Genomic DNA, 15,562 nt, shown 5'->3' on the forward strand with positions numbered 1-15,562 from the left:
GAGCCTCCTGCGGCTGAGCGCAGTTCCGCGGGTGCCACCCGAGCCCTCCAGGGGGCGTGCTTGAGTCCTCCCTAAGCTAACCGCGGAGGAGATCGCAGGGCACTTTTGGGACGAGAGGCTGGGGAAGGGGGTGGGGGGGGAGCTATTTGTGGGCTCCAGACGAGGCGGCTCCCACGGGCAAACGAGGCGACAATTACCCAGGGGAAAACGCGAGAAGCCTCTCAGTGCATCCCCCAGCTAACCAGGGATGCAGCTAGAGAGCCGGGAGGGCCCTTCCAAAAGGGAGGGATTTTCTTTACTAGCTCACAAGAAAGTAGAATGCACCCAGAGAGAGGAGGCCCCAGGAGCCGGGCCAGCGGCTGGAGAAGCCGCACCAGCAAGCAGGGAACCGGGGACTGGCTGCGGCCGGACCAGAGGGAGGCCTGGAGGGAGGCTCAGGGCTACCTCTCTCTGCAAACCAACCTGAGCGAGCCTCGGTGACTTCCCATCCGCTGGTCCGGGCCCTCCCGGCAGCCTCTGCTAGTCGGACACCACTCTCCAGGCCTCCCAGACGCTGGGGGCCGAGCCGAAGCCCGCAGGGAGAACCTTGGGAAAGGTGGGCAGAAGCTGCAGGCGGCGAGTCACCCTGGGACAGCCGGCTGCCTCCCCGTGTTCTCCACCTGCTCTGGGATGAAGACGTGGTCCAAGAGGAGCTTTTTCAGCTGGGAGAGCAGCAGGCCCAGGGCGAGGACCTCTCTCCTCCGAGCCTTCTTCCTGGGACTCGGACACCCAAGGCTTCATGTGACGGAGGAGAAGCCTGACCACCACTGAGGGCTGGAGCGGCCAGGACTGCAGACAGCAGCCTGACAGATACTGGGGCTGGGGTGGGGGAGGCCCACCAGGGGCTCGGTGTATGTCTGAGCAGATAAAGTGGTGGCTGAGAGGCCTGTGGCCTAAATATGTGGCTCAGGCTATGCCAGGAGCCCCTCCCCCTGATCACAAAAACTGGTGTGGGGAGGGGGTCCCACCGCCTACCCTTGGGTCCTTTTTATTTTAAGAAAAACACTTTAGGGACAGCTGTCCTATCTGATGGGGGGGCTTCCTCACAAGCGCCCCCCAGTCCCTCTGCTTCTGAGGCAGAGAAAATAAGGGGTGCCAGGCCTGTAACTTTAAACATGAATTCAATTTAAAAATAATTTTTAAAATAGTTCCCATGTCCATAGTGCTTTAAAGTTGGTAATCTCTCTTCATCTTTCCATATTCCCATATTATCTCCATTTTACAGATGAAGAAACTGAGGCTGCTCAGAAGTGTCTGAAGAAATATCCCCCCTACTGAAAACCCAGCCCTGTCTTCACTCACCACCGAGATAGTCCAATCCCTCACTTCATAGTTATCGTTTGTCCTTTATTCTGGGAGGGAAGATCATGACATCAGGGAGGTGACACCATGATGTGCAAGTAAATTAGATTTAAGTGAAGGAGGACTCTTCGAGGTCACCTGCCTCACTTTTCCCTCCAGAGCCTTGTGGATCCACAGGATGACTGGAGATGGCTAAAGAAATAGAGAAAGCAGCGAAATCACTGGCCCAGGGTCATCGCCAGAGTTGGGATTAGAGACCATTCCTCCATCTCCAAATACAGACCACTTTCCACTTTACACAGGGGGACTGGATGGGCAATGGAAGCCATTGGGTATCACGACATCTCCAAGAAGGAAAGGATTCTGGGGCCATCCAGTCCAGTTTCTTCCTGAAACAACTCCATTTTCACCTTTGTGAAAGGGCCTTTCAGGTGGAAGCTCTCTAGTGAGGATGCATATGGAAGAAGTAAACCAGGAGAATGATCTACATGATGGACACAGGAGAACCACAAAGAAAGGCATCCTAACTTTCTGATAAATACAGTGGACCAATCATAACTTGGAAGGACTAATCATGGCGAAGTAAACCTCTGACCTCTTAGGCAAGAGGTGGTGAACTATGGATGCATGGTGGCATACATTTTCAAAGGTGGTCAAGGAGCAGATTTATTTTGTTTGACCACACTTGCCTGTAATAATGGAAGGTTCTATGCCCCCTGGAAGACAGGGACTGCTCCATTTTTGGCTTTGCATACTCAGCACCTAACACAATGCCTGGTACATAGCAGGCACCTAATAAATGTTTTTTGATGACCGATCAGGAAATGACTCAGAGATAGTTTACTTTTTTTTTTTTTTTTAAAGAAAAGCAATAAAATATTTCAAAAGGGGAACCAAAGACCTTTACTGAGGAGAAACTCTCTGTTTCCTGAGGCAGGTTCTAATTCTAATACTAATAAATAATAATTCTAATGAGGAAGTAAAAGCCTTATGAAGTTAACAAGAATCCTCCCTCCTCATTTTGAAGATGGATAAACTGAGGCTTAGTGAGAAGCTCTAGGCCAGGGAAAGTTGGTTTGGCCTTTCTTGGTTCTTTCTGGAAGTAAGTAAGCAACCAAAAGATGCAAGGAACTCAGGGGCCCTTTTCATTAGAAGGGTCACTTGACTTCTCTGGGCATCCTCATTTCTCAAATGGATGGATTTGAAATAAATTACCTCAAAGGTCCCTTCTAGCTCTAGTTTTCTTCTAGTTCCAGGGTGGAGTTACTTTGATGGGAAGAATATAACGATGCCATAGATATTCCTGACTGGGATAGGAAAGGAGTCGGAGGAGAAGATAAGTGGAGGAAATAATAGCAAACACCTGTGATGGCCCAGCTAGCTCAAAATCTATGACCTGAGGGTCCTTCAACCTTAGGTTTGACTTAAAATAGGCACATGCTTTTCACCTATAGACCCAACATCAGGTTCTGAATTCCAAACTAAAAAAAAGAATTTTGACCACATCAGGCAAATACTGGAAATTGAGGCACAAATGGGATGAAATGGTTTGGCCAAACTAAATTCTTTGACAAATGGGATTTAAATTGGTTAAAAGTAGAATTTGAATCCAGTACTCCTGAGTATTTTCATTGAATACCACACTGATGTTATAAACTAGCTCCCTTCAGAAACACACCACGTCCCACTCCCAAGGGCAGATATAATCTGGTATCTCCTGGAGAAAGGAAATTTCTGGACATTTTGAAGGGGATCATATAGAAACAAAGAGAAAAGGAAACTGGATGGAAAAGAGAAATATATGCAATTGTTTTTTAGCACTCTCCGTGCATCTCCGATTACTTTGTTGGTTTAGAGTGGAACATCAAAGTGTCTTATACATGACTTGGCTTGCTCATAAGCTTGATCATAAAATGAGCATGCTTGGTATATTAAATTTAAATGTATCACTTATTCTGACAATAATTACAAAGCCACTCATTGAATCTACTTTTAAGTGGGTTTTTAAAAACCCCAACAAGTTTTGTTACAAATAGAGATCCAGGAGATTGAACTTTAAAGAATTCGGTCAAAATTTCAAAAGGGAAAAAGAAACCCTCAATATTCCAAGTTGTCATTCATCATGTTTTTATGTTTTCAAGACTCCAAGGCCCCCAGAAGGTCAAGATAAAATCCTAATTTTCTGTAAAGATGCAGAGAAGGAGTTTGTTGGGGTACATGGCGGAGCGAGAGGAGAAAAAAAAAACAATCCAATGTAACTTCCAGCAGAAGGATTTGAGACAAGACCAAGAAGATTACTTCATCAAGCCCTCTTATTTTAAAGATGAGGAAACAGGCTCAGAGGGGCCAATAACTTGCTTAAGGTCACTCAGCTAAGTGAGAGAAGTGGGATTTTAAGGAAAATGATAGGGAGCACAGCTGGAGAGCTGGAAGGCACTTTAGAGTCTGACTCTTTTAGCAGTTGAGACAACTGAGGCCAACTGAGATTTTCTTATCTGAACCCAGGTTTTCTATCTCTTCCCATTGTATCATTGTTTCTGGGAATTTACAAAGGGGCGGGACTGGGCTCTTCACTAAGGAGAGCCTGTTTGACAGCCAGAAGTTGATGAAAATGGAATGGGCCCTTGTGTGAGAAGGTGCCCCCCTCATCACTGGAAATGCTGAAGGAAAGGCTGGATGGTGCTGGCTTTGGGACAGCAGAAGCATGCATTTGCCCAGGGGCAGGGGGAAAGTGGGCGGGGGGAGAGATCAGAGATGTCCTGTACTGGCTCACTATCCATTCCATTCAATTCAACTCAATTCCCTTTTATTTATTTAGTAAACTTCTACCATGCACAGGGATGGTCAGAATATTCTTCACTACCAGCTATGACTGTTTTTCCTCATCCTTCTTTTTTATGATAATGTACAGAGATTGAGAGAAATTTCTTAACTTTTCTTGTGCTACCTTACCTCTTAAATGTCTCTCTCAATCTCTGTCTCTCTGTGTGTCTCTATCTCTTTCCTTTCCTTCCTCATTCTTTTCTTCCTTTCTTTCCTCTTCCCTTTCTCCTTTCTTTTACTACTTCTTTCTGGCCCTCCCTCTCTTTCTTCATATTTTCCTTTCTTTTATTTATTCTTTTTTGTTCTATTCTTTCTTTTTTTCTTCTTTAAAAAAAAAAAAAAAACAGAGCTCTAGGGAGCTCCAAATCTCCTCCTTGTAGACTAAATGATTTGACCAAGACCAGGAGATGTCAAAAATGGGACTTGACCTCTGTCTTCTTGACTCTGAGCGAGGATCCCACGAACTGCAGTATTTCTAACTGTAATTCATGTTGTTTAGACGCTACTGAAGTGAGAGAAGCTTGAAGCAGCGATGATGTGGGAAAGTTGGATCAATCAACAAGCCCCATCCTCCTCCCCTGGCCTTGGCACTGACCTCTATGGGACAACTGGATACTGCTGCTGTCCCTGACACTCCTCTCCCCTGTGGTCTGCTGAACAGCTCAGTGGCAGACTGGTGGGCATTCAACTGGCCTGACAGTGTTAACATTCTCACAGAAGGGAGGTCATTTTTAGTAATGTCATGGCAACCCTAATCTAGAGGCCGTGAAAATGCCTGCCAAATTATAAAGAAAAAGAAGTCTTTAGACAAAGATGTGTAAGGAAAGTATCCTGGACATGAAGCCAAAAGACCTGGGTACAAATTCTACCTCAGATACTTCAAAGCTGTGTGACCACATACAGGTCAATTCACCTTATTGAGTCTCAGAATTAAAATACCCTCCTGTGCATACATTGTGGTAAGGAGGAAGGTAAGTTGCAGAGCTAAAAACCCTTCAAGTTTGTGAGCTCTTAGTTTAATGACAGGACAGACTATATCTTTTGTTCATGAATCTACAGTCAAGGTTCAGGGGAATGATGCTTTTGGACAGACACACTCTTGAAGCTTCTATACGAGAAGGGAAAATGAAATCTCACATCTTGGAAGTAGAATGATTATTCATATTGTTAGCAACTCATTAACCACTATCTAATATATATATATATATATATTTACATATAGATAGATATGTGTGTACATATGTTTATACTGTATATTATGTGTGCATATATGTATATACACACACAATGTGTATATAAAGTACATGTATATATATATATATATATATATATATATATGCATGTATTTATATTGTCCAACATTCACACAAGTCAATATCCCAATGGGTCTGCAAGCTCATCAATTTAGGTATTCCTTTCTGCTGACACAAATTACAGCCCATTCATGTCTGCCCATCCAGAGAAGAACTATGCTCATTGAGACAATCTTTAGGTCACTCCCAAGCTCAGGGACAATCAGTGACTCCCTCTTGGTTACAGGATACCATAAACACTCTTCTGCTTGTGGTTTAAAGACTTTTACAATCAGGCTCTGGATTAACTTTCCCAAATCATTCCATATTGGTTCCTTTCAGGCACTAGCCAAATGAACTCCTGTCTTCTCCTTGAGCTCCTTCATCAAGCCAAGGCTCCAGAAATGGTCCTCCAGTTCTCTTTCCTTTGAAATGTATGGGTTGGATTAAATGGGATGTGGTCCCTTCCCAGCTCTGGCCCGTATTCCTAGGATCACTCTCCCATTTTTGTGCCTTGGCGTGGGTACAGGATCTGTTCCCTTTTTACCTCCATATCTTAGAAGCCTTCATTTTCTCTTCATTTCTCTCTTTTCCTTTCTATAGAGTGGAAGGGAAAGAGGGAGAAGAGGAAATTCCTAGCTTTTGTTTGTTTTTTCCTTTTTTAAAAGGGTATCTTTTGTTGTGGTGGTGATGGTGGTGGTGTTTTTGCACTTTGGCACTCTTACCTCTTCTCAGACTCATAAAAGTCTCCAGCTCCACCAAGCTCAGAGCCCACTAAGATGCTTTGGATACACTGGAAATGGAGATCATTTTGCAGTTTCTCCAATTCCCATTTGTTCCTGATTTCAAGGTCATCACTGTTCCCTTCCCTAGTAAAATTGCTTTGTTTCCCCCACTCCTGGGATTTGTTTTAAGGGACGGGAGCACTTTGATTTGCTTAATTTCTCTCTTGATTGATGGATGAGCTGTTACTGGTATCCACATATTTAAAGTAGATTTTTGGGTGGGTTAACATTCATTAATTGACCCTATGAACTTATAAAATTATATATTACATGCAATACACCTAAGAGATGTACTATATAATCTACAGCCATACTACTAATGAAATCTGGACTCAGTGTGGCCCAGTGAATAGTGATGTTGGAATAAAGAAGACTTGGATTCAAATCTCCCCTCAGGAATTGCAGGCTGTGTGACCTGGGGAAAGTCACCTAATCTCCAAGTATGTTCAGGTCATGGAAGCCTAGAAATAGCAGAGCAGGTACCAATCCTGTTGGGTGGAAAGAACTTAGTGATCACTGGGAATGAGTTCTCTGGAGCCATGAAAATCAGGTCCAATTCCATCTCATCCACTTGGCAATCTACCATAGTAGACATTGACAAATGCAGGAAATAATTCCCACATATTATGAGTGTGATATATTACAGTATATATTGAGAAGAGACAGAAGATAGACATTTAATCTCATCTCCTGGTGACATCATACTCAGATGATTTGAGTCCAAGGCCTGCTCTCTCTGCTCTTCCTCATAATGACTTTCTTGCAAAAGAATCTCAGATATAGAACAGGAAAGGAACTCAGAGGCTACCTAGTAGAGGGCCTGGATTTTACAGATGACAGGAAAGGGAAACTGGGACTGGACCCATGAATTCATTGATACAGGGAAATGTCAAAGGAGGAAACTCCAGCTACTCTCAATGCAGGTGAGAGCCTTGAGATCATAAAGTTGCCCACAGCATTGAAAAGTGAAGTAACTTCTTCAGATCACAAAGAGGTGAGACTTGAGCCCCCATGTCTCACCTCTTCTCCATTCTATGAGAGCCTCCATTACAGAAAAATGGAAAGAGATAGAAGGCATAGAGAGCAATACAGAAAATGTACCTTCTCTTCTCCATTCTATGAGAGTCTCCATTACAGAAAAATGGAAAGAGATAGAAGACATAGAGAGCAATACAGAGAATGCATTTTATTGCCAATATTACATTCAATTATATCGTCAATGTCAATATAGAGAATGCATTATATTGCCAGTTATAGCATACATTGGTATCTGGATTTCTTGCAAAATGCTTCCCTATTCAATCGTAAATGCAAGATGTTGCCTAGTCTATGTTGCAATACGATACATGTTTTTGTTGATGTGGCAACACATCAGTCAGGGCTGCAGGGAGGACAGTCCAGTTTTCCAAACATTTGTTATTGAGTCTCCTCATTTAAGGTCTCTCTTTAAAAGGGCAGCCATAAGCCCTCACTAACCACTGCAAAAATAAACCTGCCCATCAAGCCCTAGCCCCAGCTTAAGCTCCATCCCTCATCCTTTGTGGAATCCTCTTCTGGGTCAGCTTTATGGGGCCCTCTGGTCTAGGAAAGAAGCAAAGGGGGGAAGGGAATTGACAGTGGGAATAGAGTTTTCCTTCCCCCCTTTTTTTCTTCTCCATTCAAAGTGAGGGATTATAGGATCCTAACTTTAGAGTTGGAAAGAACCTAAGAGGTCATTGAAAAAGGCCTTTCATAAAGGACAAAATTGAGCCTAGAAAAAGTGGGCATTTGCCCAGAGGTGGCAAATCACCCAAGTGACATTGGAATGCAAATCCTCTGCCTCTCAATTCCTGCTCCACTCCCGGAGCCCTGGACATTAGAAAGTTTACTGTTACTAATGGATGAAAGGGCATTTCCTGTTGTGGAGTCGTGTGTGTGTGTGTGTGTGTGTGTGTGTGTGTGGTTCCCAAACCACGGATCAGGATCCAAGCCTCAAGCCTGGCCCCCTTTTAAGCCCCCCAGCTTCCCCTTTTCCCCTGCATGAGGACCTTGGACTTTGGGGAGGCCCGGCTCCAGTCCTATCTAGGGTTTTCCGGGACTCTCTGGACCCAGTGACCCCTAGGTCATCCTTCTTTGCTGAATCCCAAGGAGATTCAGCCTGGCGTGAAGCTGGTCCCGGGGTCTGTCACCCGGGTCCCCGACTTTTTTTTTTTTTTTGGGAGGAAGGAGACCCAAGTTTGGGAGTAAAAGGGCAGCCCTGGATCTCTGTCGTACAAATAAATGATTCAGGAAAAGGAATCTTGCGCCCTGGGGCTGCCCTGTTAAGTTCTCCGTCCCCTGGGGCTGGGGGCCGTCCCTGGAAAAGGCACCCTCGGCTTCCCCCCTCTCCCCCCCAGGCGCCCATCACCCCCCTCCAGCCCCTTCCTTCCCGGGGCTTCGCAGGGGGGCCTCTATTTACTCGTCCCAAGGGATTAGCATCTTTGTGATCTCCACCCCCCTCCGTCCCCCCAAAGCCGAGTGTGATGCAGATAAAAGTCCGGCTACTGTTTTTAGGATGCGTTTGAAGTCCGGTGAAACCTGTAGGGGGCTGCGGAGGACAGATCTGCGGGGCAGATAAAGTTTGGACCCGAGAAGGCCTCCTGCCACACTCTCATCTCTCGCACCCCGCCCCCATCCCCCTGCGGGGAGGATCAGAGGGTCAAGGAGGGGCCGCAGCCTTCTCAGGCTCAAAGCCTCCCGGCAGGCGAAGGGGCCAATCCAAACCCAGCCCCCACCCCTGACCCTCCGGTTCCATTCTCTGCCCTTTCTCTGCAGCTCCGGGGTCGGAAGAGCTTCCCGAGTCTCCGGCCGGGCTACCGACGCTCCCGGCTCCCCACTTCCCTGCCCAGAGAGCTCGGCCTGCTTTCTGGTTGACCTCCGGGGTTGGGCCTTGGGGCCACAATCCCCAGATTCCCCAAACTCCTCCGGGCTCGGTGGGAAGGGACGTCAGGAAGGTTGGGGAAGTCTTTGGGAAAGGTCCACCTGTCCGTGGGCGGCCCTCCTTCCCCTTAAGGGGCAGGGGTCCCCTCGCCCTCCCCGTGGGAAGAGGCGCCGGAGGGGGCCCAGGTGGCTCAGTCCCACTCTGGGCCGAACGATTCCTCCCTCCGGAAATTCAGAAAGGCCATCACGGCCGAGGGACCCGGGAGGAGGAAGGGAGGCCCAAGGCGAGGTCCTCCCCACACCCGTGCCTCAGGCGGCCAGGTGATACATTTTCCATGGTCGATCGCCCCTGTCAAGGGCCTGACCTCCACCCCCAGCCATTAGGGAGGTACCAAGACAGAACTCCTGGCTCCCGAGCTGACAAATGACAGAGAATCTCCCCTCTCTCCTACCCCCTCTTTTCCTCTCCCCCCTCCCTCTTCCTCTCTGTCTTTCCATCTGTGTCACTGCCTCTGCCTCAGTCTCTCTGTCTCGGTTTCTGTGTCTTTGTCTCTCTGTCTCTCTGTCTCTCTTTCTTCCTCTCTCTCCCTCTCCGCCTTCTCCCTCTCTCCCCCACCTCTCCCTCTCCCTCTGTCTCTCCGTCTGTGTCACTGTCTCTGTCACCGTCTCTGTCTCAGTCTCTGTTTCTGTGTCTTTGTCTGTCTCTGTCTCTCTCGCTCTCTTGCTCTCTTTCCTCCCTCTCCCTCCTTCTTCCTCTCCCTCTCGCGGGCACCCACTCAGCCATGCAGGCCGCTCCAAAGAGAGCTGGAGCCCAACCCCGCGTGAAAGCTGGCCGCAGGACAGGGCTCCCCCGCCGCCCTGAATGTGCGCCCACCGGGGGGGGGGGCTGGGCAGCAGAGAGGAGGGGGCAGGGATGGCCACCCAGCTGGGGCCCCAGGCCCAGTGTGATGGGTGGAGGGGCGGAGCACCCTCTCAGCTTGGAAGGGTCAGAACTCGCATCACGTGCGTGGACGTGTGTGTATGAGGCTGCCCACCACCAGAACCTTCCTCTTCCTCCTCCTTGCGTCCCCCTGTTTAAGAAAAAGCGCGCACAAACACCCCCCCACACACACACACACAAAGAGAACTCCCAACTTTGCTGGCTATAAATTCCTCGCCTCCCCCTGCCCCCAGAGTGTGGGTGTGCCAGCGCGCTTGAGAAAGCCAGCCCCATGGCCCGCTTTCCCTGAGCGCCCGACGAGCGAAGAATAGCCGGGCAGACTCTTATTCTAGAGAGTACTTGATCTTTGCTTGGGAAACTCTATTAATTGAATGGGTTTGCCGTTTTTGCCAGTCCCCTTTATCATTATTTATGGGCTTTAAATTGTTTAAAGTTCCCTTGACGTTCAATTTACAAGTTTGGGGACTTTTTTTTGTTCCGCCTTTTGTCCCGGAGAAAGCCCTCGTGTTGGAAGGGCTTTGAAAAGCCAAACATGAGAGGCCCGGAATGAAAGGGAAGCAGGCGAGCCCCCTTTTAATTCCCCCTGTTAGTGAATGGCTCTTTTACATAATTGCTGGAGCGATTTCAAAGCCCGAGCCAGGGGCTGACTTCGCTTATGGCCACATGGAGTCTATTTTGGGGCTTTCAGATTTAAAGGGGGGAAAAAAAAGGCCTGAATAAAATAGTTTTTTTTTTTTTTTCCAAGACGAGGGCTTCAATGCTTTTTGCTACTTGCAAATTGGTGTGTCTGATGGGAGGGGGGGTGTTGCACACAAGAACCCCTTTGTGGAACTGTTCTAGCTTAGCTGGGGGTGAGGGGGGGAGATGGCGAAGTCCCCAACCGGGCCTGAGTCCCAGGACGGCCCAGGTCTTCAGCTCTGGCCAAGCGCTGGGGCAGGGCCCAAGGAGGGGAGAGGAGGGGAGGGCCAGGAGGGGAACGGGACGCCATGGAGCCGCGGCTCCAAAAGCTGGAGGGTTGCCTGAGAGACGGTGGCCCTGAAGTCGCCGGGGGTCCCCAGAAAGTTTCCAGGAGGGGGAAGAGGCAGGCTGGGGCCCGGAGCTTGCAAACCGGCTCCTTAGCTGGCTGGCAGGCGAGGAGGCAAGCGGGGGCCCCGCCGTCCTGCCCCCCCCCCTTCTCTCAGCCAAGTTCTGGGAAGCCTGGGCAGTGCGGGGCTGCTGCCCCGCTCCTGCTCGGTTGTCAGGCTGAAGTGGGAATTCTCCAACCTCGGAGACTTTTGCATTTAAATGGCAGCCACCCCCACGGCCTCACAGCTGCGAGCAAACGCAGGCCGGAGCAGCCCTATGGCTGGGAGACAACTTAATTACCCAAGCTTTCCCCCTGCAGCCCGGAGGCTTGCGGGGTGCTGGGGGCCGGGGGCCAGAGTGGAGGGGACGGAGGAAGACCGGAGGAGGCTGCCTAAAGGGAGCCCGGATCTGCAAGCGCTTGGCCGGCCCGAGGCACTTAGCCGAAAGCTGAAGTGTCCCAGGCAGTCGGGCCCCCTCCCCGGGAGGGGACGGGGACGCGGGGGAGAGGAGAGGGGCTCCTTTGACCACATCAGAGCATAACATTCCGCGTGCGTCTGAGTTTGCCGCTCGGACCGGGGCCCCCACGAGTCTCCAAGTTGTCAGAGAGAAGGCAGGTTTCTCACGCCCAAATTGCAAAGGGCCTGCCCTGCAAATCACCATGCCTGCATGTGGCTTTGCAGGCGCAGCAGGGTCCCCGAGGAACCTCCCCCCCTCCCGTGCAGGTTTCCAGGTAAGAAGCTAGGGAGAGGAAGAGAAAGGTCTCCCGTGCCCGAATTGGAAAGCGCCTCCCGGGCAAAGCCGTGTCCACGCACAGGATAATAATTCGAGCTGTTGGCGTGTATTTTGCGCTTTCGGCTCTGCAAAGCACCCTCCGGGTTGGGCCATGTCTGTAGCCAGAGCGGGGGTCACCCTCCCTCTCCCACTCCTCACACAGCCAGTCTCCGGGGGAGCCGGCGGGGAGAGGGAAGGCGGCCTCTACCCCCTCCCCAGAGCGAAGTGGCCAGCGCTCTCCCCGCACGGCCGCGGCTTGGATGCAGGGCAGTGGCCCTCAGGGGACCCTCGCCAAGTACCGGGCGCGCAGGTAGGGGAGACAGCCAGAGCGCCGCGCGCTGCACCTGTAGCCCATAAATCTCTGCTTTAGGCTGAGGCAGACTGGAGAAGAGTCGGGTTGGGTTGGGTTTTTGCAAGTGAACTGCGCTGCGAGGCTGGACTCTAGGAGGCCGCCCGCCAGCGTCCGGGGCCCGGAGCCGGCCTTGTTAATCACCTCCCGAACACAAAGATACTTTTATGGCACCGGCCGTCGTTTTCTAAGCAGTTAAACATTAGATGAGGAAATATTGCCACGGTGCCGGCGAGGAAGAGGCCCCCTAATAAATAAAATCCCCATTGATGACACTGGAAGCCCTCGGAACTCACTAATAAAAGGAGTCGATACTTGGCTGGGCGATTTATAGGCGCGAATAACCCGCCATCAAATCCCGCCGCCGTTGGGCCCACCGAGCTGTTACTGGGGAGCTGGAAGCGCAGAAAGAGCATCCCAGACCCCCCGGTGGCGGTTCCCCCTCTCCCCAAAGCCCCGGAGGAGTCCCCCGACTTTCCGAAGTTCAGGAAGCCAGAGAGATGCCCGCGTATCGGGGGGCCCGGGGATCTACAGAGAAAATGGCCAAGCGTGGCTGGGTGGCTTCCTTCACTGCGCTCCACGCAGGAGGTGGGAGGCCGCCGCACTTGGGGGGCAGGTGGCGGGCGGGGGGCCTGGGAGAAATGCAGCTCAATGCCACGGAAAGTCCGAGAACCCCCGCTGTCACCCCGCTTTGATCCGAAAGACCCAAATCCGGGCTCCGCTTTAGTTTGAACACGGTCAAGCCCTTGGCCTCGGATTGGAAAAGGCTCCTCTCGGGTAAGGGGGACAAGTCCTTATCTCCCTCCTCGGGGAACGGAGCATCTTCATTATCTCGAACCCTGCTGAACAGCCCCTCCCTGGCGTCGGGACCGGGTGCCCCGGCAGCGCTAGAACCCGGCAATCCGGGCCGGATCCCGGGCGCGTTGGCTGCGCTCCGGCTCTGGTGGCCCGGTCCGCGGGCTCTACGTCTTTATCCCGAAGGGAGCGCGGGGCTAGGGCGAGGAGACGGGGAGAGAGGAGGTGCCTTCGTGGAGCTGCCTTCAGTTTGGCAGCAGGCTCCGAGGCCCTAGGGAGCAGCTCTCCGGCGCATCACCCGGCTCTCCTGGACCGGCTGGGCAATTTCCCCAGCCTGCTTCTTTGTCCAGAAGTGTTGGGAGAGCACAGACTGCTTCCCTTCTTTCCTTCCCCATCTTTCCAAAGGACCCCAGGGTTGGCGCAAAGGAAGGAGAGAAAAAGATTGAAACAGAGGCAGGAAGGCAGGAAGGAAGGAAGAGAGGGAGAGAGAGAGAGGAAGGAAGGAAGGGAAAGAGGGAGAGAGAGAGGAAGGGAGGAAGGAAGGAAGGAAGAAAGGAAGGAAGGAAGGAAGGAAGGAAGGAAGGAAGGAAGGAAGGAAGGAAGGAAGGAAGGAAGGAAGGAAAGAAAGAAAGAAAGAAAGAAAGAAAGAAAGAAAGAAGGAAGGAAGGAAGGAAGAAGGAAGGAAGGAAGAAGGAAGGAAGGAAGGAAGAAGAAAGGAAGAAAGAAAGAAAAAAGAAAGGAAGAAAGGAAGAAAATAGAAAGGAAGAAAGGAAGAAAAGAGAAAGGAAGGAAGAAAGAAAAAAGGAAGGAAGGAAGGAAGAAAAAAGAAAAGAAAGAAGAGGTTTTCAAAGACCGGGATGGATGAGTTCATGAATATCGATTTGTCTTTTATCTTCCCATTACATGTGCATGTAAAGGACACATAATCTGCACCACCACCACCCCCCGACCTATTTCAATCTGCTCTCTGTGTTTACTCGCTTTCTTACTGAAAAATTGCCGGGCTCCTGAGGGGTAGGGTGGGGGTGGGGGTGGGTAGCGAAAGGGAGGATGTTCAGACAAGCAGACCCGGGAAGTTCGAAGCGGCTCCAGACATATCTTGGGCGGCCTCGATCATTCCTCCATAACTCATCAATAGGGCCTTCGGTTCTTCTTCCATTTCCTTGAAATGATGCGATTTAAAAGGGAGAAGAAGAAAAGGAGAGAGAGAGAAGAGAGAGAGAAAGAGAGAGAGAGAGAGAGAGAGAGAGAGAGAGAGAGAGAATTTTTTTTTTCTTTTAGAGGTGGAAGTGTTAGCTTTCCCCCACCCCCAATTCGTGATGGCCTTCAATTTGGGGAAGTGGGAGTGGGTCGTCCTGAAATCAAAATAATAATAAAACGTCTTCCCCTCCCCCCCTCCCGAGAATGGTGGCCAGGGGCCCTGAGATCCCACCCCACGGCAGTCGCTACTTCCCTTTCTCCAAGAGGCTTCACCTGCGTAAGGGAACCTTTCTGCCTCACGGCCAGGGTTTAATTAGCGCCTATTTACCAAACGGGCGCCGATTTGCGCAAACACTCTAAAGCTTTCATCAGTAACCCGCGCTCAGGTTGGAGCGTCTGGAGAGAGCTGCTGCACCCCCTCCTTCCTCCCCCCAGGACGAAGCTGAGCGATGACTCCCTTTATTTTCATAATCATTGCGGCTGCTGTGGAGGGGGGAGGTAACACGGGAGAACGGTTGGAGCGTTTAGCATGGAGTAAAGCATGCAAATGGTGAGAGGGCTGATTTTCCAAGGAAGGGAAATCGAGGGACTTAGAGAAGGGGATGGGGAGGGGCAGAGCCACGGACCCACTGCACACCTCAGGCAGGGCAGCAGAGGAAAGGAGCCGGGCTGGGTGCGGGCGGAACCGGCTGCTCGGAGCTGGGCATGAAATCAGTGTAAGCAGAAAATGCTAGAGATGCCCAGCGTTTGCAAGCAGCGCGTGCACAGGGCGAGTGTCCAGAACCTCCTTCGCCCTGTCTGGCTGTTGCCACTTCCTGCAACTGAGCAAGGGAGGGAGGGAGGGAGGGAGGGGGACAAGGGGTCTCTTGAGTCCAGAGCCTATTTTCAGTGGGTGAATCCTGGGCTGACTTAAGAAACCGGGGCTCGCCCCCTGTGTGTGCGGGGCTCGGGGAGGGGTTTCTGTTGCAAAGATTTTCCCCCAAGCCCCTGGACTGGGGTTGCGGGCGGGCGTCTGGGATGCGCCGTCCGCGAGGAGGGAGCGCTTGTGCGCGGGCTCGGGCGCTGCGGGCTGACAAGGCCTGCTTCTGCAAGTGTGGCGGAGCTGCTGCAGGAGTTTGCAGCAGCCCAGGATGCGCCGCTGTTTCCTTTCCCTCCTCGGGTCTGATTTCTCTCACTTCGGATCTCGGGCTCTGCCTTTGCCCAGAGCTGTGTTTGGAGCAGGGTTGGGGGGTGAGGAGGGGGGGGCGGGAGAGGAGCGAGGCGGGGCGGGCTAGAGGAGGAGCCAGGCTCGGCCTCCCGCCCC

This window comes from Sarcophilus harrisii, chromosome 4 (assembly GCF_902635505.1).
Source record: "Sarcophilus harrisii chromosome 4, mSarHar1.11, whole genome shotgun sequence".
Classification (NCBI taxonomy): Eukaryota; Metazoa; Chordata; class Mammalia; order Dasyuromorphia; family Dasyuridae; genus Sarcophilus; species Sarcophilus harrisii.